Source organism: Megalobrama amblycephala, linkage group LG14 (assembly GCF_018812025.1).
Source record: "Megalobrama amblycephala isolate DHTTF-2021 linkage group LG14, ASM1881202v1, whole genome shotgun sequence".
In the NCBI taxonomy this organism is placed as follows: Eukaryota; Metazoa; Chordata; class Actinopteri; order Cypriniformes; family Xenocyprididae; genus Megalobrama; species Megalobrama amblycephala.
This window is the reverse complement of record NC_063057.1, coordinates 38966769-38994430: the sequence shown is the minus strand read 5'-3', so window position 1 is coordinate 38994430 and position 27662 is coordinate 38966769. Positions and strand designations below refer to the sequence as shown.

Here is a 27662-nt window from a genome sequence, read left to right as displayed (position 1 = left end):
AAAAAAATCTGGAAAGGTTCCTCATGGTGTTTTCTAAAAATGAAAAAAGTATGTCCTTCTTAGAAGGGCACAGAACTTCACAATCAAAGATGAGATAAGTCACATTCAGGGATTTCTCTGGTTTACTTCATGATTAAAACACAGTACTTTTAGATGAGGTTTTATACTAATATACAGTGAAGAGGAGAGGATGTACTGGCCAAAGTTTTGAATTCAACAGAGGAGGTCAAACGGGTATTTGATGCAGTCCGACTGGTGCACACTGTGGTGTTCAGAAGACATCTGATGCCATTAGTAAAAGGTTTTATTGAAATTTATTTTGAAATTTATTTTGAAATCCGATGGCTCCATGAGGCCTCCATTGGGAGCAATGGACACTTCCTCTCTCAAGATCCATAAAGGTACTAAAAACATATTTAAATTGGTTCATGTGAGTACAGTGGTTCAATATTAATATTATAAAGCGACGAGAATATTTTTGGAGCGCCAAAAAAACAAAATAACGACTTATTTAGTGATGGCCGATTTCAAAACAATGCTTCAGGAGGCATCAGAGCACAGATGAATCAGTGTGTCGAATCTGCTGTTCGGAGCGCCAAAGTCACGTGATTTCAGCCGTTGGCAGTTTGACATGCGATCTGAATCATGATTCGACTTACTGATTCATTTATGCTCCGATGCTTCCTGAAGCAGTGTTTTGAAATCGGCCATCACTAAATAAGTCGTTATTTTGATTTTTTGGCGCTACAAAAATATTCTCGCTGCTTTATAACCACTGTACTCACATGAACCGATTTAGATGTGTTTTTAGTACCTTTATGGATCTTGAGAGAGGAAATGTCATTGCTCCCTATGAAGGCCTCACGGAGCTATTGGAATTCAACTAAAATATCTTAGTGTTCTGAAGATTAACGAAGGTCTTACGGGTGTGGAACAGCATGAGGGTAAGTAATAAATGACAGAATTTTCATTTTTGGGTGAACTAACCCTTTAAGCTTTTTCAATTTGAGCCAGAGTGCAAAATTAGTGAGGATAAAAACATTGTGTGCAATGTCTCTGTGGCTACTCAAACTGCTGTTCTGTTGTATGTTTGATTATGTTATGTTATGCAATCACAGATATCTTGTGCATCAGCGCACACAAGCTTTGAGGCAGTCTGTCTCAATTGAGATGTGTTATGGGCTGCCCTCATCAGACTCCACGACAGGTGCGGCATTTGGTTAAAGAATTTCAATTATATCCTTCGGCAACTGTAAGCTCTTTCAGCTGTGGTCTACTAAAAACCTCAAATTTATCAGGGCTAAAGTGGGGAGAACAAAGACATGGGTCTTTAGGATGTTTTATTCATTGCTAAGCAGTGAAGACTTACATTGCTTATGTTGTTGCCCATCGACAGAAAATGACAACCAAAAGCTGCATAGAAGTTGAACAAACACTTAAATTCTTATGTGGTCACATTGTTGGTTCTTTGAAGTCAACTAGGTGTGTCCTCTGCTTTTTCTTTAAGTGTGAAACTCTTAAGGAAGGTTTTAACATACTTCAAGAGAATTTAAAGAACAAACTGGTGTGATGTCATTTCAGAAAAAGAGAAGTCCAATGATTGGTTGGTTTTTCCAGCTTCTTCAGGGTATATGCTGGAATCCTGAAGTTAATTTCAATACCTTTTGAAGACCTTGTCAATAAGACCTCACCGTCACTTCAAGTTCTAATCAGCAATAAACCTTTAACTTAATAAACAGTTGTAGTTTGCAAATATGTCTATAAAGCACAACCAAACCATACAACAGAACTCAGATAAGCTCGGAAGCTCATACCCACATACATACGATGGCTTCTCCTACCATTGCTATGCTGATGACACACAGCTCTACCTTTCATTCCAACCAGATGATCCCACAGTAACTGCATACAGGTCCTTCTCAAAAAATTAGCATATTGTGATAAAAGTTCATTATTTTCCATAATGTAATGATAAAAATTAAACTTTCATATATTTTAGATTCATTGCACACCAACTGAAATATTTCAGGTCTTTTATTGTTTTAATACTGATGATTTTGGCATACAGCTCATGAAAACCCAAAATTCCTATCTCAAAAAATTAGCATATCATGAAAAGGTTCTCTAAACGAGCTATTAACCTAATCATCTGAATCAACTAATTAACTCTAAATCTAATTAACTCTAATCTCAAAAAATTAGCATATTTCATCCGACCAATAAAAGAAAAGTGTTTTTAATACAAAAAAAAGTCAACCTTCAAATAATTATGTTCAGTTATGCACTCAATACTTGGTCGGGAATCATTTTGCAGAAATGACTGCTTCAATGCGGCGTGGCATGGAGGCAATCAGCCTGTGGCACTGCTGAGGTGTTATGGAGGCCCAGGATGCTTCGATAGCGGCCTTAAGCTCATCCAGAGTGTTGGGTCTTACGTCTCTCAACTTTCTCTTCACAATATCCCACAGATTCTCTATGGGGTTCAGGTCAGGAGAGTTGGCAGGCCAATTGAGCACAGTAATACCATGGTCAGTAAACCATTTACCAGTGGTTTTGGCACTGTGAGCAGGTGCTAGGTCGTGCTGAAAAACGAAATCTTCATCTCCATAAAGCTTTTCAGCAGATGGAAGCATGAAGTGCTCCAAAATCTCCTGATAGCTAGCTGCATTGACCCTGCCCTTGATAAAACACAGTGGACCAACACCAGCAGCTGACATGGCACCCCAGACCATCACTGACTGTGGGTACTTGACACTGGACTTCAGGCATTTTGGCATTTCCTTCTCCCCAGTCTTCCTTCAGACTCTGGCACCTTGATTTCCGAATGACATGCAAAATTTGCTTACAGTCCAGTGCTGCTTCTCTGTAACCCAGGTCAGGCGCTTCTGCCGCTGTTTCTGGTTCAAAAGTGGCTTGACCTGGGGAATGCGGCACCTGTAGCCCATTTCCTGCACACGCCTGTGCACGGTGGCTCTGGATGTTTCTACTCCAGACTCAATCCACTGCTTCCGCAGGTCCCCCAAGGTCTGGAATCGGTCCTTCTCCACAATCTTCCTCAGGGTCCGGTCACCTCTTCTCGTTGTGCAGCGTTTTTTGCCACACTTTTTCCTTCCCACAGACTTCCCACTGAGGTGCCTTGATACAGCACTCTGGGAACAGCCTATTCGTTCAGAAATTTCTTTCTGTGTCTTACCCTCTCGCTTGAGGGTGTCAATGATGGCCTTCTGGACAGCAGTCAGGTCGGCAGTCTTACCCATGATTGCGGTTTTGAGTAATGAACCAGGCTGGGAGTTTTTAAAAGCCTCAGGAATCTTTTGCAGGTGTTTAGAGTTAATTAGTTGATTCAGATGATTAGGTTAATAGCTCGTTTAGAGAACCTTTTCATGATATGCTAATTTTTTGAGATAGGAATTTTGGGTTTTCATGAGCTGTATGCCAAAATCATCAGTATTAAAACAATAAAAGACCTGAAATATTTCAGTTGGTGTGCAATGAATCTAAAATATATGAAAGTTTAATTTTTATCATTACATTATGGAAAATAATGAACTTTTATCACAATATGCTAATTTTTTGAGAAGGACCTGTAAATCAAGCTGTCTGGCAGACATATCGGCATTGATGAAAGAACACCACCTGCAGCTCAACTTGGCAAAGACTGAGCTTCTCGCCTTCCCTGCCAATCCGACTCTACAGCAAAATTTCACCGTTCAGCTCGGTACATCATCAATTAACCCATGAAATTCAGCCGTTTAGGAGTAATCTTTGATGACCAACTGACCTTTAAAGACCACATTGCTGAGACATGCAGATTTGCACTACACAACATCAGGAAGATCAGGCCTTTTCTAACACAACATACAACAACTTCTCATCCAGGACCTTGTCATTTCTAGGCTCGATTACTGCAACGCTCTTCTGGCTGGACTGCCATCATCGCAGACTGAGCATGGTGTTGTTTCTAATAGTTAAGTGGAGGAAAATAAATATATTCTTGCCTTCTTTTTGAACTCTTTGGACAAAGCTTGAACAAATTTAATACCTCATAAAATCAGGATTAAGATTTAACACCTTTAAAGTGCCTTAATTTTCCCAAAATTGATCAACTTTTAATAATTTCACCCATTTTATTCATTTTTTTTATAATACCATTCCTTACATATGATGGTTACAGTAGAATCCATTTGCGGAAAGTCTAATGAGTAGCAGCAGAAATAAACAAATAAAGTTAAACAGGCAAACTGTATCCACACTGAGGGCATGTTTAGAGGTTCTCTTCAGAGTGAATTCTTATGCAGTCTTGAAAGTGTCCTTTATGATTGAAACTCTTTCTGCTCTAAAGGCATTTGTAGGAGTTCTCTCCAGTGTGAATTTTTTATGTGCCTCTCAAGGCTCCGTTTTATTCCAAAACTTTTTCCACAGTGTTGGCAGGTAAACGGCTTTTCTCCGGTGTGAATTCTTTTGTGGTCTTCAAAGTGTCCTTTCTGTTGGAAACTCTTTCCACACTGAAGGCATGTGTAGGAGTTTTCTCCAGTGTGAATGGTCATGTGCCTGTCAAGGTTCTGTTTTTGGCTGAAACTTTTTCCACACTGTTGGCAGGTGAATGGCTTCTCTCCGGTGTGAATTCTCATGTGGTCTTCAAAGTGTCCTTTCTGAATGAAACTCTTTCCACACTGTTGGCAGGTGTAAGGCTTCTCTCTCGTGTGGATTCTTATGTGCCTTTTAAGGCTTTCTTTTAGAGTGTAACTTTTTCCACACTGTTGGCAGATGAAAGGCTTCTCTCCAGTGTGAATGGTAATGTGAACTTTAATGTTTTCATGTTGATCAAAACTCTGTCCACACATAAATGGCTTCGCTCCATTGTGAATATTCATGTGCTTGTTAAGGTTTTCTTTTTGGCTGAATCTTTTTCCACACTGTTGGCAGGTGAACGGCGTCTCTCCAGTGTGAATTATTTTGTGGTCTTCAAAGTGACCTTTCTGTTTGAAACTCTTTCCACACTGAAGGCATGTGTATAGGTTCTCTCCAGAGTGAATTCTTATGTGGACTTTAAAATTTCCTTTCTGTTTGAAACTCTTTCCACACTGAGAGCAGGTGTAAGGCTTCTCTCCAAAGTGAATTTTCATGTGGACTTTAAGGTTTTCCTCTGTGCTGAAACTCTTTTCACACAGGTTGCAGGTGAAATGAGTTCTAGTTCCAGTATTTTGAGCTATTTTTTGTGAGGAAGTGTTTTCTGTCTGTGAGTGACTAAAAGATTTTTCTCCAGTAATGAAATCATGATGATTGTTATATTGATCTTTATCTTCCATTTCATTCAGTACTTCACTCTCCTCTTTCAGTGCCATCAGGTCTAAGGCAAAAAAAGAAAGAAAATGGTGAACACCAGTTTAATGGCACAAAGCACAGACATCCAAACATTTATACATATTAAGCATCAAAACCAACTGCATGTAATGCCGAGTTCAGACTGCACGATTTTCAAAGTAGTCGGGTCACTGTTCTTTTCACACTGCATGACTATCTTGGCCAGCATTCAGTTGCTGCTGTGTTCAAACTGCATGATGGATCGGCGACAGAAGGTTTCACACTGCATGACTTTACAATAGGAAGAATCGCCGACAACTCTGTCTGACACGCAAACACACGCGAGACGTGACAAGGAAACAACACGATCTCACGTGAGACTGGCCCTGCGTCTCAATCATCTCCCTAGCTCCCTAGGTCGTGAATCAGTATATAATGAAAGTGAATGTGGCTGATACCCTGATCAGTGCCCTGACTACTGAACTAGGGAGTTGATTGAGACACACGGCTCATTATTAAAAATAGTAGCCTGCAAGAAGCTTGAAATACGAATACAGTTGGAGCTAAATATATAACTTTTCTATGTGCTGCTGTTGCTGATGGTCAAGCAAATATTTGTGCTTTGTTTCTGTTTGATAGACTTGTAATGTTTATGTGTACGAACTGCTTCATGCTTGCTGATATTGTGGTCTATAACTCCTCCCCGAACTCCTCGCTGCTCTGTATCTTGCTCTCTCATTGACTGTCGGTCATCGCCGATGTAGTTTTCAGTCAGAACACTTTTCACACAGCAGGATTATGAATCGCCGACAGGTCCAGATATTTAGCATGCCAAATATCTCACGGGCGTCGGCGACTCGTCGGTGATTCTCTCAGATCGTGTCTTTGCTCATTCACACTGCGTGATTGTCACTCACGTGCACGAGCACCGAATTGCCTGTGATTTCGGGCATTTGTCGGCGATTTCTCGAAACCTGTCGGCGAGCCAAAATCGTGGCTAAAATCGTGCAGGCTTTCTTGTTTATGTCTGAATGCCGGCTCATTTTTTGCCTGGATCCTGTGTCAGCATTGCATGTCCAATACTCTCCAGACTTGATGCCAGAAATGTTTCAGAGTCCACAAATGCACAGATGGTAATTCACAAATTAATGCAGAGAGAGATGTGCTTGTGACATAAAAACATATTTGTGAATGTTTTTTATTAGCAAATCTCATTTTTAATTATTTGTGAATTTAATAATTTTTTGTGACACTCATATATTTATGGATCTTATTCTATTAATTTGTGCATATGATTATTTTTGTGAATCACTTTGCATTTATTTGTGGATCCTAATCTATTTATTTGGAAATTTGCTACAGTTTCCCTGATTAACAGTGCGTTCACACCGCCGCGGCAAGAGCGTCAAAATTTGCCTTGGCCGCCCTGCCAACAACGCTGTAATGTTTGTTCAAACCGCCGCCGGATGGGAGGATCAAAGTAAATGACAAGTTACGGCAACCAATCGGAATCCTCTCAAGCGTGGACCTCTACATTCCAATTGGTTGCCGCCGAACCGTGTCATAGCTTATTACCATAAAGTTGGCTTGACTTCAATTCTCCTCGATGCTCTCGCCGTCCAAGACGCGCCGCGCCACGCCGCTCTCGCCGGAGCTCGCCGAAAAAATATTCAACACCTGGAAACAGTACATAACAGAAAGAAAAAAAAAACATAACTGGTATGAATATTGAGACAAAACAATGGCACTGACATATTTAAAAGATATCTCAGCGCAAGTAACTTTCAGTTGAAACAGCTCAAACATGCATTTTAGGCCCCGTCCACACAGAGGCGCGTTTCTGTGAATACACACAAGTTTTGTATCGTATAGTCATTTCATCCACAAGGATCCAGCGTTTTCGAAAGGTGAAACCGCTATTTTTTGAAACCGGCTCTCAGAGCGTATAAGTCTGAAAACGCCATCTTGCGTTTTCATGTGGACAGCTTATCCGTATATTATCTGAAACGATGATGTCAACACCCCACGTGTCGACCCTAGTCAGATGCCGCTAACAGCACAAAACAGCAACAACAACAATAGCAGACTCTAGATGCTTTTGTTCGTGCTGCAGAAGCTACTGAGCTAAAATAAAGCTTTTTCCTAAGCTTTACTATAGTTTGTATTCAGCGCGCAAGGATTATGTGCATTCTCCAAGTCTTATTCGCTGCTTTAAGTGCATCTCTGTGTCAGAATTACAGCGCCACATACTGGTCTGGCATGCATACTACATCGTTTTGAGTCGTTTCAGTGGTTTCGTGTGGACGCAGATATTTTTTGAGACAAGAAAAAAAGAAAGAAAGATCGGTTTAGGGTAAAGCTCCGGCTTCGTGTGAACGTAGCCTTAGTCTAGGACTAGCCCTTGTCTATGAAACCGGGGGAGTGTCTGTTATGCCTTAAGTGAACTTATACATTCGAGAAAGACAAGGAATGAGTTCAGTATCATTATGTCTTAAAGTGACAGTAGCTTAATATCTGTGTTTTTAATGTTAATCAAAACAACAAAAGACAAAGAAATCATTACTTTCAAGAATGGTTAATTAACTGTACATAACTTGTAAAAAACAAATTGACTGAACAGTTTGATTTAAAAACTTTACATGTGTAAAAAAAAAATCAAACCTTTTTTCAGCCAAATCACAACAGATGCAGGAGTGCGGCGCAGCTTTATGACGTCATACCGTCAGACCAAAATAAAAGTCCCATTCACAAAACAATATTAAGAACTTCCCATAGAAGAGTGTGAGAATCTAATAAGCAAAACTGTAATGTTTTGGTCTAGAAACATTTTATACCTGATATACAGTATTAATATTCAAATAGCTAAAAAAAAAAAAAAAAAAAACTTATGCATGACTTATTACGCAGACTTATTAAGCAGAGTTCATATTACACACAAAAATAGACAGTAGGCAAAGACTGTTTTAAGTGGTCACTGGATTCTGAGCTCTGCACGCCTGCAAATTCTCTCATGATAGCAAGTAATAATGTAAATAACAGATTCACTGTGCAGCCAGCATTACTGACTGTAACGGAACTTTGTGAGATCGAGTTGAAGATGAATAACAGCTTTTTATTAATGTTTGTTTTGTTTTTTTAAATGGAATAACGTATTCTTATTGTGTTGGTTCACCATCCGCCTATGTGTTCAGAAAAGTCATATTTTGTGTGTAGAACCCTTCCAAAGTAAGGTCATTATGGGAGGTTTCTTCTGTATTGTAAAGAAGAGTTTTTTGAAAGTTATTTGCTTACGTAAGCAAGTGTATTTTTTTTAACAAGGTCTGTTAATATGCAACAAAAAGAAAATGAAAAAGTACAGTATTTACAGTCAAAATCCCCAACACAACCCATCCCTCTACCCATCAGACATAAAGTATCAATTACAATGAACAAAGACCAATATATATATACCATTATGGCTACTTAGGCACATGTTCTGTGTTGTAACACCAAATATAGCAATAAAAGGAGATGGGTCTATTGGCGATTTCCAAAAGTTATACAAACTTGGGCATGTGTCTGCTTACATCTATCACAAATAGGGTCTAGTTCTGGTCTGAATTTAGATAACCTAACCTTTAACCAATGAAACCAGTGTAATACCTTGAATTGCACTACCACATGACATATAAATGATGAATAAATCTATTTAATAATTTTCTGCCCAGTTGTCCCTGAAATTTGTTCATTCAAGCCTTTCTCCCATTAATGTTTTAAGTGATCTAAATTGACCAAAATTTGCTGATTCAGGAGATTTCAAATTTTGCTTATTTGTTTTAGGTCTTTTCCTACCTTAAAGCTGCAGTCTGTAAGGTTTGCCTCTTTGTCGACATCTCTGTTTGAAACCTGTAATTACTGTTAAGTGAACATTTTGTCCTTAAAGTTGTGTTAAATGCAGGAAAAATGAGCAAGCATAAGGATTCAAGCGAGTTTGACAAGGGCCAAATTGTGATGACTAGACGACTGGATCAGTGCATCTTCAAAACTGCAGCTCTTGTGGGGTGTTCCTGGTCTGCAGTGGTCAGTATCTATCAAAAGTGTTCCAAGAAAGGGACAGTGGTGAACCAGCGACAGGGTCATCGGCAGCCAAGGTTCATTGATGAAGACTGGCCCATGTGGTCCGACCCAACAGACAAGCTACTTTAGATCAAACTGCTAAATCGTGCTCATGACTTGCTAATTCATTCCCACAATTTTCTAAATCATACACACAATTTAGTAAACTGAGAGAACAACACAAGCCCCATTCACACCATCAGCGACAAGCAGCAAAAGGTCCCATTCATTTCAATGGAGCACTGGCGACAGAATGTAGGCGTGTCAAGTGACGGGAGACAAGCGACAAAAGTTTAGAAATTTCAAACGAGAAGCGAATTTCTCAAGTGACAACCAATAGGAGTGAAGGCTCTCTGGAGCTCACGTCACTGTCTTGAGTGCAGGCAAGACAAACAGGACATAGTTCCAGAGCGATTTGACTGTTTATATGATTTGACTGTACATACCTGGATATAATAAAATGATGCGTGGAAATGAAGTGGTTGGCAGTATTGTGAGTTTGATTCATACCGTAACGAGTCGTCACACGAAGTGGGATCCATATGCAGGCTTTATTGAACAAATTTCGTGGTCAAACAGTGGCAAACAGGTACATCAGAGAATAGACAGAATCGTGGTCGGAGAACAGGCAGTAGATCAGGGCAGGCAGATATCAATCACAAGTCCAGATCAAGGCAAAAGAGTCCAAAGGGCAGGCAGCAGAGAATCGTAAACGAGTAACAGACTGGGTCAATAACAGGCAGGGCAACACAATAAACAACACTCAGAAATGCAAACCGTAGTAGTACAAGTCCTCGCAAAGAATGTGAGGATGCGAGCAGCTGGTTGTGGTGATTAGTGCCAAGGTACGGGGCTGATGGGAAATGTAGTGTGTGAGTGGATGTGTGTGTGTCAGCATTCAGGTGAAGGCGCCCTCTGATGGCCAGAGGAAGGAATCGCGTTCATCAATTTCGTCTCTGTGACACATTCATTGATAGTTTGTGTTACTGTGTGTTCACACCTCCGGCGGCGAGAGCGTCAAAGTGACAGGAAGTCATTCATTTTCAATGAGAGCTGCCGCCGAGCTCCGGCGAGAGCGGAGCGGCGCGTCTTGGACGGTGAGAGCTTCGAGGAGAGTTGAAATCAAGTCAACTTTATGGTAATGAGCTATGACGCGGTTCGGCGGCAACCAATGGCGGATTCCGATTGGTTGCCGCAACTTGTCATTTACTTTGACACTCCTGCCGGCGGCGGTTTGAACGAACAATACAGCGTTGTTGGCAGGGCGGCCAAGGCGAATGTTGAACCGTGTGAACGCACAGTTAATGATGTTGTGAGCAGTTTAGCACTGCTGCAGTTCATATTACAGTTTCACTTGCATTATGCAAATTGTCAAACATCCATTAGTGTGTCCACAGAGGAAAACAGCTGAGCGGTTGGAGGCGGGGCTAATTTACATATTCATAAATCCATGTATATTAAATGAGACAAGGGTTTACAAGCTATTTGACGGCATGAAGACATTTTTTTCACTTGAAATATTTTTTAAATAATGTCATTTTGGTGATCAAAGATGAATTTTAAGGGATAAAATATTTGACCACAGGGGGACATTAATCTAGTTAATGATTTAATGCACTAAGTTCTGAAGTTACAACACTCTACAACAGCAGAATGTTACTTTTAATTATTTTAAACCTAATTCCTAGTCAAATTAGAATGATTTCTTAGTTTTACATATCATTTGTAATTACATTTTTTATAGATATGGCCAGACGTGCAGTCTACCAATCACATTAATGCGAATTCACAGTACAGAGAAAGTACAGTACATGCAGCGAGAAAGTCGCTGGCGGTGTGAACGGGGCTTTAGTAATGTATGCACACAACTGACTTTTTTGCTGCATGTCGTGTGGGGCTCTGTAAAAATGGGAAATGTGCCCCATGTTTCATAATTAAGATCTGCATCTTTATTGCATATTAGTGTGATCGAAATGTTCTTGATGGAGGTTGAATGCCTTTTCAGAAAAGTGTAATGAGAGTGTTTTGAGGAAGATGGAGTTTTGTATGACTTCTTTTATTAGTTTGCTTAATTCCTGCATTAAGCATTACATAATATGCTTACGATGCAAATGTTGAAATGTCCTGTACATGTTCCAGAAAGGTCAAGAGTAAAAAAAAATAAATAAATGGCCATTAAACAGAAAGAAAGCAATGGATGTCAACTTGATTTTTGTGTGTTATATCAAGTGAAGAATCACAGAGGAAGAAATTAGAAAGTTATGGAGACAACGGAGAGGGGAATTGATTGGCTGATACAGCAGTGGTCTGTGAAGTTCAAGTGATCATCAATCACGACTCACAATCATTCCTGGCTGTCCTGGATGAAGTTAAGGTTGACAAACCCAGCTGAATGGAGAAGTTGTGATGAAATGTAGGGTCGGCTGAGACCACAAGCAGTTCTGTCTTCGCAAGGTTAAATTGAAGGTGGTGGTCAAGAAATGTCTGTCTTTTTGGACCTGCTGGTGTGTGTGATGTTCACTCAGTAAATAATAATAATAGATTTTGTTGCTCTTGTACCAGCTATTTCTTGACCTATAAACCATCCTTTTAGGAATAGCTGCAGATGCCTTGAACTTGAACTGAGACGGGAAGAGGTGACTGAGTAATTTGAGGCAGAAGGTGAGCTTTAAAAATCAAACTTTAATGTATTTCTTTACATTTATTGAATTTTAAATAGTGTCAGGAATTGTAAATTTGTAATGTGTAATCCTCTTAATTTACAGAGGCATGTTCACACCATGAACAATAACTATATTAGCATCCAAACCAGCAGACGATATCATTCTGTTTGTTCTAAGAACTGCAGATTTGTTGTCTGTTGCTTAAAAGATCAAGCTGTGAAAGCAGGAAGGGTTTTGATTGGCTGTCTATGTTTTTATTGTTCATCAGCTGCTGAAAAAAAAAAATAATTCTGAAAGTGATTCCATGTTATTTATCTGTGCTGTTATTGTTAGAATTGTGATGTGAACTCTACTATACTGTTGTATTTAGAAAGATTATGACTATTGAAGTAGACCGATCAGTCAAGACAACAAAAGTCTAGCTGAAGAAAAGAGGCAGAGTAGAGAGTTTGGTGATGAGGGAGATGAGAACATAGATTACAAACCGACAATGAAAGAGAAATGATTGCCAGAAAGTTAGCAACAAAGGTTGCAGGCATGTTGAATGAGATACCAGTAGATTCACTAGAGGAAAAAAATACAGAATATTTGAAGTTCACAATGGAAGGGAAAAGCTCAAAAGGGACTGATTTGTTTACAGCAATTTCACAAATGCTGTATACTGCATTCCTTGCTTGCTTTTCTCATATAAACTGAAAAGGGGTTCCAGCTAACATCCGGACTCTTGGCCTGTGGTTAGAAGCATAGTTCCTTGTTGGTTTAAGGTGTCGAAATAATTAATTTTTGAGTTACGTAGTAAACTTCCCCTCCACAGTCCTTTTATGAAAATGCAGAATTGAACTTGGTTTCAAAATAACTTCTGCTCAAGACACAAGTTCAGTGGAGGAATAAAAAAAACATCTATATCATCATCATTCATGGTTAGTAAATACTACTTCATAAAATACTGATAGATATAGATTTAAAAGTGTCATGTTAAACATTAGTTACGACCGGTAGATGATTTGGGAGTCAAAATTGATGATTGTGTGATGATAAAACATCTGTCAGCTATCTTAGATGTGTTCTGGATAATTTAAGTGTTGTTAGTATGGCCTGGAAAGTTTTGGAAAAATGTAATGCTAGAATTAAATGTATAGCTAGATATGCTAGTTGTTTATTTATTTATTTTTTTAGATAAAGAAAGTTTAAAGGTACTTGCTGCAGGCCTAGTACAAAGTCATCTTTAGTATGTGTATAGTTCATGGATGACCAATTTATCCAGTATGTGGATGGAAAAGTTACAAAATACATTGTTAAGAATAGTTTTAAGATTTCATTGGCTCATGTGGATAATGACATTATTTCAACTCATATTTTTCTACCCTTAGAGGACAGAGAGCATACCTACTTATATCATAAGACAGTTACTAACATTCAAAAAAACGATATAGTACTTAATGGATCCTTGCTGAATAAAAGTTTCAGTTTCTTTAAAAAAAGAAAAAAGAAGAAAAACTGAACAGACCCCAAACATTTGAATGGCAAAATGAAAGAAAAGGCTACATTTAATAATGTAACATTTTTTTTTAAATAATAATAAAAATTTACCAATTTTTTTCCAATATTTTTAGACTTTATTCAAGCTGTTAAACTAAGAATGTAAAACGAATGTATCTTGCAGCACAGGGTGAAGTCAGTATGTACATTAATTACGATTTGAGAGAAATATAATATAAATTTAATGTAAAGCAATGTAAATGGCCCTCTGTGGCGCAGCAGGATTTTGAACAACTTATTTAGTCATAGCTGGCCGCGGTGGACAGGCGCCGAATGGAGCCGCCGGTGTGCATACACTCATGGAAAACAATGCGATCAAATTTTAAAGATGTGGCCAGGTGCTGCGCAGCGCTGAGCTTCTCGTTCGGTGTACAACCCCCTTCAGACTCTGCACTTGAAATTGTAAACCGAGCACGATTGTCCTTCTTCGCCACTCCTCTGCTGGCCTGTGCTCACACTGCACTTAATGATCATCGAGCATGGAACCTTGAGCATCCAGTGTGTGAGATCTGAAAATGCGCAGTGATGTCTCACGCATATACTTCAATGAGTGCAAGAGACCACTTCCGGCACCAGAGTACATTCAGACCTCACACACCGGATGCTCAAGGCAGTTGGACATAGTGGTGTATTAGAGGTAAAAAATGATATAAATACTGTTCGGTTTCTCGCACAAACCAATCATTTCGTGTCTTAGGACATCAATGTGTCGTCACGAGCCGGAAGGTTTAATTTGGCTGTGCATGTTTTTTTGACTCTTATAAATGGAGTTCCCATTGCCATGCATTATACAGACTGCAACGGTTGGAGTTAAAAATCATAATTTGTGTTCTACTGAAGAAACAAAGTCACCTACATCTTGGATGCCCTGGGGGTAAGCAGATAAAAATCAAATTTTCATTTTGGGTGAACTATCCCTTTAATGGAGGAATTTGCAGCTTTACTCGCAAACTACAATTCCTGTTCACTAAAGGTGAGAATCAGGCCCGTTATAAACCCAAATACACTCGAAATAATTACATGAATAGATAAGTGTACTATCAGAGTAGTAATAAAGATGTTTGCCGTCGTAATGATGACAGTAGCGCACACAAAAGTAGTAGCCGTTCAATGCTCAGGCACGGTTTGCGCTCACACTGCATGCAAAACGCACTCGAGCCCAAACGAAGCGGGCCAGGGCCGACTAAATGAACCGTGCACGGTTTAGAGCACCTAGTGTTCCATTATCACCATACGTTGCTCAAGCATCCTGAGGCAAGTATTCAGAAAAAAAAGCACGGTAACACTTTACAATACGTGTACACTAATATGCATTAATTCATGCTTAATTAATGCACAGATAATCATGTTTTAATGTATGACTTATGAAGAACTAAACCATTAATTAATGATTACTGCATCAGCAACTAATAAAGAGTCTATATGATTAATAGATCAAGTAATATATGAATTCTTATTAATTAAATGTGGCATAATGTATTAATTCCTTAATAACATATTTTATTAACTAATAGTGTAAGTTAATGTGTTAATTACCACAATGGGTTGAAGCCATGTACTTCAACTTCCAGTTGTCTGCTTTAATTAATCATTAACTAATGCTTTGAAAATGTATCATTATGTTATGACTTTACTTGTTGAGGCACATGACTATTAACTAACTGTTAATTAATATGTCATTATGGTTTTGACATCTACACTAAGCCATGGATTTCAATTACAAACTATTTACAACCATGATTCCACTGTACCAGATGAACCACTGCATTCAGAACCTTGTTGTTCAGGGCACAGGAATGTGTCAGGTTAAGCTTGAGCTCAAGGATTCAAAAGTGGAACACTGAGAACATGTGGCCGGACACTGCTATTTCGTAACACTGTGTCAAGACCGGACAAAGAGAATAGAACCCATTAAAATCAGTGATAGTGATACTACACAACACAACACAACACAACAAAACGTCACTTCTTTTAAGGACAAATTAACTTGCAATGGTCCGTCATGTCCAGTGTAAACAGCTGTTGCGGCATGTCTCGATAATGGCCACATCCAGTTTAAACACAGTGTAACATCAATCTGTAGTTCAGATTCTGGTGTGCTGATATTTGTGTACAGCCCAACTTACCCATCCTTCAAACACATTATCTGTCATTACACTCACTTCATGTGCAACTGTCAAAACCCATTAATTACATATTACTTAACAGTTAGTTAATAGTCATGTGCCTCAACAAGTAAAGTCATAACATAATGATACATTTTCAAATCATTAGTTAATGATTAATTAAAGCAGACAACTGGAAGTTGAAGTACATGGCTTCAACCCATTGTGGTAATTAACACATTAACTTACACTATTAGTTAATAAAATATGTTATTAAGGAATTAATACATTATGCCACATTTAATTAATACCAATGCATATATTACTTAATCTATTAATCATATAGAAACTTTATTAGTTGCTGATGCAGTAATCATTAATTAATGGTTTAGTTCTTCATGAGTCATACATTAACACAATTATTTAAGTGCATCATACAGTATATGAGGCTGAGGTTTTAAAGTCCCTATAAAGTCAATTCTGAGAATTCTTTCTAAACACTTTATAAATGTTACAAATGTATTGCTGAAACACATTACAAAGACTGTGAATTGTGTAATGCTTAATTGTGAAGTTAGAGCGTTAAACAGTTTTTCACCAAGTCTCTGCTCAGGATTTTTGGGCGGAGCTAAAACGGGGGTCCGATGATGCACTGGAGCCCCCGTACATGGTCCCTCCCCTAACACTATATAACTGTCGATGACGCACTGAGCGTGGCGCCACCCCTAACGCTACAGCGGTTCACTCGCTCAATCTCGAGTGTCATTACAGTTATACAGCCCTTTGCACATTTAGCTAGTAATGCCTTCGTCACGCAAATGCATATTACATGGTTGTTATAATATACAATATGCTCGGTCTCCTTATTTAAATTTCCTAAAACGATGATATGAAGGATTCTAAAGTGATCGTTCTACACCAGATAATTTTACAAACTTTCATCAGACAGCTGGGATTCGCAGATAATCCGCTGTTTTTGGTGAATGTAACTGAACAGACCTCGGCCCCCCTCCCGCCTCGGCCTTCCTACCGTCCCACCTTTAACCGATGATATATGGGGCCGGACAAAGTCTCTCCTGTCCCGGCCTTCATCCTCCCGTCTCACGGCACCGTTATTTGTCGACTCGACAACATTCGGCAGTTCGTGCCCACCAATGAGTGTCAGTTGCCGAGTTTGCTTATGTTATAATTAGAAGGTAGTCCACAGTAACTCTACTAAAATTTGCAACCCTCTAAATAATTCTTTTTATATGCATCAGTATGTTTGACTCAGATAAGTCAGTTGAGGCTGCAGCTCTCGCGAGTGGGTGTGGTTTCAGCGCCGACAGCGGACACGCCCCCAGCGTTTGAGAGCAGAGAGCGCGGCCTATTTTTTCCGAGATTTTGATAACTTATTTCATTTACTTGCAGATTTTTTTAATCATTCAAATTTGGCTGGGTGGTTAATAACACATTTTTCTGCGGTGTGACAAACTCAGAACACATACTTTAAAATGACTTTACTGGGACTTTAAACAAAACAGCACAAAAACAACCGCTTAGCTAAGCCACTGTAGCTTGCATGGTTAACGCTGTCACGGGAAGAATCTTCTGATGTCTGAATGAAATGATTGTAAAGGGCAGGATAATTTTTCCATACAGCTTCTTCAGATCTAAAACTTGATGCAACCCATCTCGTCCAAAACCCAATTTAACTTGGGCACAACTGACCCCCAGTTTCACAGACAAGACTTAAGCTAGTCCCAGACTAAAATACATGTTTGAGCTGTTTTAACTGAAAGCAACTTGCACTGACATATCTTAAAATAAGTCAGTTGTTTTGTCTCAAGATGAACACCAGAAATGTTTTTTTTCTAGTGTATATTTATAAAAGCTACTTAAATATCCTAATTGAACTAAGGCCTAATCCTGGCTTAGGCTAAGCCCTGTCTGTGAAACCGGGCCTGAATGTCTAATTCTTCAGCACATCGTTTAAGCTCAATTCTGTTCTTCTCTGATGTGCTGTACAATGTGTTTATCCACAAAAATCCTGAAATGATTTATTATCCCCAGTTCCTTTATGGTATTGACAACTGCGAGCTCCAGTCGATGCACTGAGCAGTGTCACACAATCTTCTTTGGGAAGAGTGATTTAAGTCTTGCTGCCATTACCGACTCTAAGGCACGTAATAGTTTATTGACAATTCCATGGACACTTAAGTCTTAGTAATTAGATTTTTTTTCTCATTGTGTTTTTTGCATTTTTCTTTGGGTTTAAGGGGTTAAATGTCTGAAATGGTTTAAAATAAAATAAACATTATGTGGTTGAAAACACTGAATAGATTTGATGTTACCCTTTATGGAAAGCTCTGCCTGAGAATGTCTGTCTCTGGCTCAGTGCCAGCCACAGGAAGAAAGCACATTTGAATTTAGCAGTAGATAACGTGATGCACTGATCCACTCACATGTTCGCTTTCCAGGTACTAGCCTAGAGCGATCATACCCATGTATACATACATGTTAAAGGCAAGAGTTATACTTAATTTTTCATTAAACATATCTAAGCTACAGGTTATCATGGTGCATGTCAGTAATGTGTGAAAAGGGGGATCCCCCAAATTAGGTGCTAGATTGGATTTCGGAGGTTCTGGATCCAGTAAAGCTCTGACTTTAACAGATGATTTTGGATGAGGTGCCTCTGAGAGTCCTGATTTGATCACAGCTTCATTTTTTATAATCTTAATAACATTTGAATGTTTAGGTCCACATGTTTAGAGTGAAAATACTTCAGATCTTTTTCTTTTTGTCCTGCAGCTGTGAATCTGTGAAGGGCAATGGCGTTTGTTGAAGAGCTGCTTGAGAAATCCCTGAATGAACTGCTAGAAGCTGAACTGAAGAAGTTTCAGTGGCACTTAAAGAATGATAAAAAGTGTATATCAAAGTTTGATATGGAGAATGCAGATAGGTTGAAAACTGTGGATAAGATGGTGGCATGTTTTGGACCAGAAGAAGCTGTGAAGATCACTGTGAAAATCCTGAGGAAGATGAACCAGAATAATTTGGCTGAGCAGCTACAGAACAATTACAAGCAAGGTAACATTTAATTCACTGTGACTGTAAAGTGATTTACAGATTACCAATGTGATAGTTTGTGTGATTTATGTTTCCCAGTGAGTGATCCTCTCTCTCTCACACACACAGGTCAGGCTGAAGGCAATATGAAGACATATGCTGCTGTTGATTCAAAAGAGATAATGGGTAAATAACAATTATTAACTGTACATGAAAACAAGGAAAATATAACAGCAAGCAGCAATTACAGGGTCAAAAAGAACAGTGGCAGATCCTATACAAGCACATTTAATAGAACAGAGTATCTAGTCATGTCTTTATAAATGGTTAAATTGTTTAGGGTCTTAAACCCCTAAATTAAAACTTCTGTAAGCAGCTTCTACATACAAAGGGTCTTTGCAATAACCCCAACCTAACCCTAATACAGTCTCATGTCTTGTGTTAATGTCAATGGTTTGATCAAAAAGCTTTTCATAATTTTGGTCAGCATGACCTTAAAGGGATAGTTCACCACAAAATGGAAATTCTGCCATTTACTCACCTTCAAGTAGTTCCAAACCTGTATGATTTTTTTTGTTCTGCTGAACACAAAGGAGGATATTTGGAAAATTGTCAGTTACCAAACAGATCTCTGCACCCAGTGACTAGTCAATGGGAGGTGAGATCTGTTTGGTTACTGACAATTTTCCAAATATGCTAATTGAGGGTGAGTAAATGATGACAGAAGCTGTGTCCCAATTCAGGGGCCGCGCACTTCGAAGTGCATGAAAGGGGTGGGGTTTTGGAGTGGAGGGTTGCCAGGTCTGCGCAACAAAACCATCCCAAAAATAGTGTAATCACAGCACAATAGTAAAAGTGTCCCAATCCCAGACTTGGCAACAATGAGCCGAGCGTTGTTACATGGCTAGCGGCTGTGTGAAACACATCTGAGACAGTTGATGTTTGTGTGTGAATTTTAAAGTTTTATGATTTTATATTGGGTTTTGACACGTTCACTGCCGGCGACGATGGGACACTGGACCAAAATATGTATGGTTAAACTATGTAATGTTAGTTTTATATCGTTAGCAAGTTAACCTTGTTTGTTTTTATGTTAAATGAAATGTTAAATGTGTCAGTTGTTTTAACTAAAAGAAACTTGCACTGATATCTTAAAATATACCTGCTGAGCATGACTATTTGTAACAGGCAAGAATTTTAAAGCTATGATGACCAAGACAAAATTAGAATGGACCATAGATCTGTTTTGTATGTTCAAATATTTATGATTTTTATATATTTATATAATACGCTCCACCAGCATCTCCCTTCTCAGCCGAATGAAAGTGTACACAAATATGTTGTTGTTTTATATACTCATGATTTAAAATGTTATGCTATTTTTCTGATGTTAAATCTAAGTTCTGTTGTATATAGTTGTAAAAGGTACTTTAATGTACCTTTAGAACGATGTATTTAATGTAAAAACATGTAATTTACATGATGAAAAAAATATATAGGCCTAACGTATAACTTTTCATGTAAAATTACAAGTTGCATAAAAGAAATAAACAACGAACAGAACAATTCTCTTTTATTTACACATGTGAACATATGTAAAAAAAAAAATGTTTCACAGAATTACTCTGGCTCATTTACAAATAAATTACATTACAAATATATGTAGGCCTATACAACTTATGCATTTGCTAACTTAAATAAAAAAAAAAAAAAAAAACTGTAGAGAAATTAGGCTGTTTCAATTGACAAAATGACATTTAAATAATATTCATATCGACACATTTTAATTCACTGTATTCTGTTCTTGAGAAAACGGGGGGAAAGCGGCCTTTGAACTGCGATTCACCGCGGCGCGAGGAGGGCTGACATAACTCGAGAGCGACTTCAAGTGCACCCTCTCCGTTTCCCAGTGGAATGAAGCGTCGATCTCAAGACACTTCGCGGTCTACACTATCCCACAATTCATTGCGCGCCAGTGACGACAGGAGAATAAATGTAGCCTAAGCAATGCCCTGGTTTCACCAATCAGACTGTAATATCCGTGATGTCCAAATCGTCAGGTTTTCATAAATGTAATATTTGTCTCTGAGATGGAGTGCAGTTGAATAAAATTTTAAAGTACTTTAAATTTAGACTTAAATACAGAGTAAATGTATAAATATGAATGTATATATTTTCCAAGTTATAACATTTCATTTAACATAAAAAAACGAACAAGGTTAACTTGCTAACGTTATAAAACTAACATTACATAGTTTAACCATTCATATTTTGGTCCAGTGCCCGTCGTCGGCGGCAGTGAAGCATGTCAACAACTCACTAGAAAGTCATAAAACTTTAGAATTCACACACAAACATCAGCTGTCAGATGTCTGTCACACAGTCGCTAGCCATGTAACAACGCTCGGCTCATTGTTGCCAAGTCTGGGATTGGGACACTTTTTACACTTGTGATTACACTACTTTTGGGATAGTTTTGTTGCGCAGACTTAGCAACCCTCCACTCAAAAAACCCCACCCCTTTCATGCACTTCGAAGTGCGCGGCCCCTGAATTGGGACACAGCTATAATGAAGTTGAATGGGGTGGAGAGATAGAGTTGTGGGTAGGGTTAGGGTAGGATCAGAGTGTGGTTGTACATTCGCTCCTCCTCACTGGACGTCTAGCGAGGGGGGGCTAACGTAAGCTCCGCCCGTTTGCTCTGCAGCGAACACCTTCTCCAGAATTGTTCATTTTTAGGTGAACTGTCACTTTAATTTGATCCACTAGTGACAGTCCAGTAAATGCTCTGGAAGGAATTAGAAAAAGAAAGTTGTTTAGAAATTTTAAAATTGAAACTAGGTGCATTTGAGTCAGCATTAGTCAAGGCATTTCCCTCACCATATATGTTGTCAACTTCAGCATAATCAGTGTACGATGTGCATGTAATCACTATTGCAGTAAGACTGTGATTTAATTTAAAAATAGTAGAAGCATGATTTTATAATAAAACTGATCACTTAGTCTTTGCTGTCTTTTCCCTCTTTCTTAAATGCTCAACTGCAGATGACAATCAAGCTACTCTTCATGATTACACAGAGACCAGTCTCAGACTTAAGAACAAATTAAAACAGGACTATAACAGGATATTGATAGGTAACTCACAGATGGGTCATCAGAAATACCTGAACGATATTTACACTGATTTATATGTGGTGGAGAATGAGACTGGAGGAAGAGTGAATGACCATGAGGTGAGACAGATCGAACCAAACCACAACCGACTGACTGCCAAACAGAAGCCAATCGAGTGTAATGACATGTTTAAAGTCCAGTCCACGGGTCGACAAAACAGAAAGGTGCTGACAATGGGGATCGCAGGAGTAGGAAAAACCGTCTCTGTCAATAAATTCATCCTTGACTGGGCTGAAGGAAAAGAAAACCAGGATACAGTATTCGTATTTCCACTTCCATTCCGTATATTGAATTTGATTAAAGAAGAGTACAGTCTCTTGGGACTGCTTAACAAATACTTCTTTAGTAGTTCCAAAGAACTGTCCTCTCTTCCTGAAGATGATGGAAAAGTTATGTTCATCTTTGATGGGCTGGATGAATGTCGGTTTCCTTTGGGATTTAAAGAAGGTGACAGATTTACAAATGTAAATGAAAAAACACCAGTGAGTAAGATAATAATAAACCTTATCAAGAAACATCTGGTTCCCTCTGCTCTCATCTGGATCACATCCAGACCAGCAGCAGCCAGTCTGATACCCCGTAACTACATTGATCAAGTGACAGAGGTGAGAGGATTTAACGATGAGCAGAAAGAGCAATACTTCAAAAATAACAGCAGTCCTGAAGTTTCTGAAAACATTATCCGTCACATCAGGAAATTCAGGAGCCTGTACATCATGTGCCATATCCCTGTTTTCTGCTCCATCTCTCTTACTGTTCTTCAGCCCCTACTGGCCCGAGCGAGCAATGACAAAACTCCCACAACACTCACAGGGATGTACACAAGCTTCTTAATTTCTCAGAAGCAACAGATGGAAGAAAAATACTGTGATGACCCTGAACCTATAACAAGTGCAAGGTCTTTTGATGAAATTATTCTGAAGCTTGGGAAACTGGCCTTTCAACAGCTGGAGAAAGGAAACCTGATTTTCTACAAAGAAGATCTTGAGGAATGTGGACTAGATGTCAGTGAAGTGTCTGTGTTGTCTGGGTTATGCACTCAAATGTTTCAGGAAGAAAAGGCAAGAAAATTTTACAGCTTCATACATCTCAGTGTACAAGAATTCCTTGCTGCTCTCTATGTGTTTTTGATTAGCAAATACAAGAAAACAAACCCATTTCTCGAATCCTGGATAGAAAAACTGACCTGGAAACTGTCCAAAAAGCCACTGTTTAAGCTGCATAAGGCTGCAGTCAACAAGGCTTTACAAAGTGAGAATGGACACCTGGACCTTTTCCTTCGGTTCTTCCTGGGTCTGTCTCTGGAGTCCAATCAGAGTGACCTGAAAGGAACTACTGCCAAAACTGACACTGAAAACAGAGAATGTTAAAGACACTGTTGACTATATCAAACAGACAATAGAAATGGAGAAATCAGTGGAAAGAACCATGAATCTCTTCTACTGTCTGATTGAACTGAAAGATGACTTTGTGGAGGAAATCCAGAAGAATCTGAGCTCAGGAAATCTTTCAGCAGAGAATCTCTCCTCTGTTCAGTGGTCTGGTCTGGTGTTTGTGCTCCTCATGTCAGAAGAGACTCAAGAAAAGTTTGAACTGCATAAATACCAAAGATCTGATGAAGCAGTAATGAGACTACTGCCAGTGATCAAAAACACCAGAAGAGCACTGTAAGAGTCTCATTTACATTAATTTATATACACTGTTAGTCTTTTGTAATTGGGCCTTCATTTTACATGGGCAACCTGTTGGCCTAGACTGTTCAGAAAAAAAATGAATAAATGTAATGTGTATTATTTTAAATACTGGATGTGTTATGAATAGAAAATTGTTTTAGCTTTGCTCAACAGCACAATGTTGTTTCAAGCTCCAGATTATAAAAGCTACTTAATAAGCATTACTGATACTGTTTATTTTGTTCTATATACAGGCTACAGTTCTGTGATCTCTCTTCTCAGTCCTGTGAAAATTTGTCTTCAGTTTTACAATCCTCAAACTTCTTCCTGAGAGAATTGGACCTAAGTAACAATGACCTGCAGGATTTTGGAGTGAAACTTCTTTCTGATGGACTGAAGAGTCCAAACTGTCAGCTGGAGATACTGAGGTAAATGGTTTTAAAATAATTAAATAAACATCCGGGGCCCCATCCCAGCTGTGGCTTGACAAACTCACAAATGCACTACATTTGGAGCATATACTGCTCTTTCTAAGGACTTTTTGCTAAAACTTGGGAACCCTTTATTAAGGTATTTAGGGGAGAAGGCAGAGGAGACTTGGAGGAAAGGGATGTTGACTTAATTTGAGTTGGATCTAAGATTCATTTCACTTCTGGCTTTTTTTTAGTATTCCTCCCTATGTGGTGTGTATCAGGCAGATGGAGAGTGGGTGGGTGGAGAGTTGTTTTGTTTTAGGTGTTTTCTGTATTTTGGAATATGTGCATATGTTTGCATGTGCATGTATAGGATTAAGTTTATTTGTATATACATGTATGAATGTATGTGTGTATAAGTAGTAATTAACTGCAGAAGGAATTATAACTTAGAATTATAACTTTAGATTTTTGTTTGCATAAGGAAAATTCAGAGGAACTTCAGATTTGATTTCTGTTAAGCTTATCTGTACTCTATATTTTTCTCCAATAAAAAAAGTTTAGTTTCAAATTGAATTAGTTATAAATTAAATAATTTTAACTCAAAGAAAAAAAAATTGTGTTAGGTATATCTTACCTTATTCTTTCACGTGACGATCTGTCACAACAGAGAAATTTACTCACCTCAGAGAAGAAAATATACGCGCTTTTGAGATTTATAGGCCTCATGTTTCTAGCGTGTGCTTTTCTTTTGCACACTGATGCGAACTGTGGTGCTCTCACATGAGTGTACACAGGAGTGCAACAACTGAATAATTTTGCTTACTAAATTATATTTTTGGTTTGCTTCTCTCCAAAACACTACTACAGTGGTCGGCAATAGGCGGCCCACCAGCAATAATATTGAGCCCGTGCCCGTAGCCAGATTATTTTGATAGCGTCTGGTTCTGAAATAGATCTTTGTCTCGGATCAGATGTGTTTAATTAGGGTGGAGCTAAACTCTGCAGGGCAGCAGCCATACAGGAGCCGAGTTTAAATCCACTACAGTAAATGCTGCTCCACATGAACTTGTACAAGTTTAGGCCACTCATAACATGGATCTGAAAATGCAAAGTGCCAAATATTTTCCAAATTTTGTAATGAGAATTTTTTTATAAATCTTCTCAACAATTTAGAATTATGGTTTGTCACTGGTGTTTTATAGTCATCAGCTTCATGAGGTTTTCTGCTAAAATAAAAACTTAAGTATTCAAATATATTTACGGGAAACTAAGAACATTTTGAAACTGGATAGAAACAAATAGAAATTGCACAGGTCAGTGTGTGATAGTAATATTTGATTGACAAACTAATGTCTTGTGGATTGTTGTGTCTTTATAGATTGTCTGGCTGTATGGTGACAAAGGAAGGCTGTGGTTATGTGTCTTCAGCTCTGAGTTCAAACCCCTCACACCTGAGAGAGCTGGATCTGAGCTATAATCATCCAAGAGATTCAGGAGTCAAGCTGCTCACTGATAAACTCAACCATCCAAACTACAGACTGGATAAACTCAAGTATGTAGAGCATTAAGATTTGTGATTATACAACTCCAAAAACATTATTACAATCTTCACTTATTACAAACCAGTTACACTTTATTTATTTTATAGATTTACAAAAGTTCTTATTGAGAATTTACTGAGGTTATGAATACTAGTTATACTAAGGGGCTGTTCAATGCTTTAGTAAATGTGCAGCTTAAGTAGTTTCTGGCAGGTTTTGACTTTTCCATATTTCCATATCACTTTCCAAAATAATTTCAGATATTTCAAAGGTCCTAACAGCCTACAACAAAAGAACCAAAACTCACAAAGACATACACCAAACAAATAAATATAACAAACAATAGGATATAAATTACAAACCATTTCCATGATTTTTCTAATAATGTTTTATTCACATTCTTCCACTCTCTCTCCCATTCAAATGCACACACATGCAGTACAGACACATGCACAGAAACTTTTTAATTTTTATGCACATTGTGAAGTTTGAGTGGTTGAACAAGTATAACAGTGTACATTTAACTGTAAACCAATTAATGCCCAGATTTTAATGGATGTGGGGTCTGATTGAAGGACCCCACAAAGTAGTATAAACAAGGATGTGTGTGTTTACTGAGTAACTGTGACACTGTGTGTGTTTTGTAGTGTGGATCATGGAGGAGAGATCAGGATTACAGCAGGAGTACGCAAATGTATGTATACACACACTCACACACTTGTCTTATCTTTAGGACAACCCCACATTTCTTAAGTGCATTATTATCATTTGTGACCAGTCACGGAAAGTAGGGACACAAGTCGGTTCTGGGGCATTTTGAGTTATTCACTGATTCTGACAGTGCAGTCTCCAAGCTTTCCAACGATGTGTGACACATGGAAATCTGATAATATTTGGAGAAGTTGTGGCCATTTGAAGGTGCCTACTCAAGAAAGCTCTATAGGGAGAAAAACGCCTCTAAAGTTGCAGTTCTCGCCTGTTCTCACCTGCTGGGAGTGACAATAGTGTTCAAAACTATCTCCTTTCCTTAGCCCGATTCACCACAGTAAGCTTGTAATAATGTGTTCTAATTTGAGTGGTACTGATAGGTTTGCGCTGGAAATTCGAACATGCCACAGTTTGTTTTTGTGTCATTACGTCACATCTGTTTACATAAATAACGAGTCCCAACGAGTAGGCTATATCATGTGAGGATGCTGCAGGTGAAGGATCATTTATAGCCTTTTCTTACAGCAGCTAGAATAATTAAACATCATTTTGATGGCGGATTTTATAGTATGACAAATGGACATTTAGAGATTGAGCTATACATAAATTGAAATCTACAGGTAATGCAAATACACACTAAATGCACATAGTCACACAATGCTGATGTTGTTAACATTAATTTGAGAACAATGTATAACAATAATAATTTGCACGGTTTGATGTGATATGAGCTAAGCAATCATTAGATTTAATCACTATTTATAGTGTGATTTATTGTAATGCTTTTTTTTCCTCATTTGGTTAGAACAAAAGTGGCAGATTTGTTACTTGTTTAGATTTTTCCTGTGAAACTTCTTATTTTGTTCATACTTCCAAGACTACAATCTGATTCCGAAGTACCTGTACAGTATTCACCAGTGACTGACAGCCACACATCCTTAAAGCATTAGATTAATCCACACTGAGGAGTCGTGCCGATGCACAACCCACGTAAAGATGATAATTCTGTAAATAACTGCAATTGCAGGTTTTGAACAGAGATGGCGACAAAGAGGCAAAATTTACAGACTGCAGCTTTAACTTTAGACTTAATATAGAACGTTTATGTAAAACACCCCTGATGTGTTTTCTCTCCATTAGATTCCCATCAGTTCACTCTGGATCTGAACACAGTGAATAAACGCCTCCGTCTGTCTGAGAAAAACAAGAGTCATCACTTACACTGTCACAGAGCTTCAGCCGTATCCTGAAGATCCAGACAGATTTGATTATCCTCAGGTGTTGTGTAGAGAGAGTGTGTGTGGACGCTGTTACTGGGAGATTGAGTGGAGTGGTGAATATGGTGTGTTTATATCAGTGTCATATAAGAGCATCAACAGAAGGGGACAGGGTGA

At 38.5% G+C, this 27662-nt stretch overlaps 1 pseudogene; it reads left to right on the top strand.

Annotated features, from left to right (window-relative positions):
* The first annotated feature begins 12474 nt into the window (after positions 1 to 12474).
* LOC125244893 lies at positions 12475 to 27647 on the top strand (annotated as a pseudogene).
* Positions 27648 to 27662: the final 15 nt, after the last annotated feature.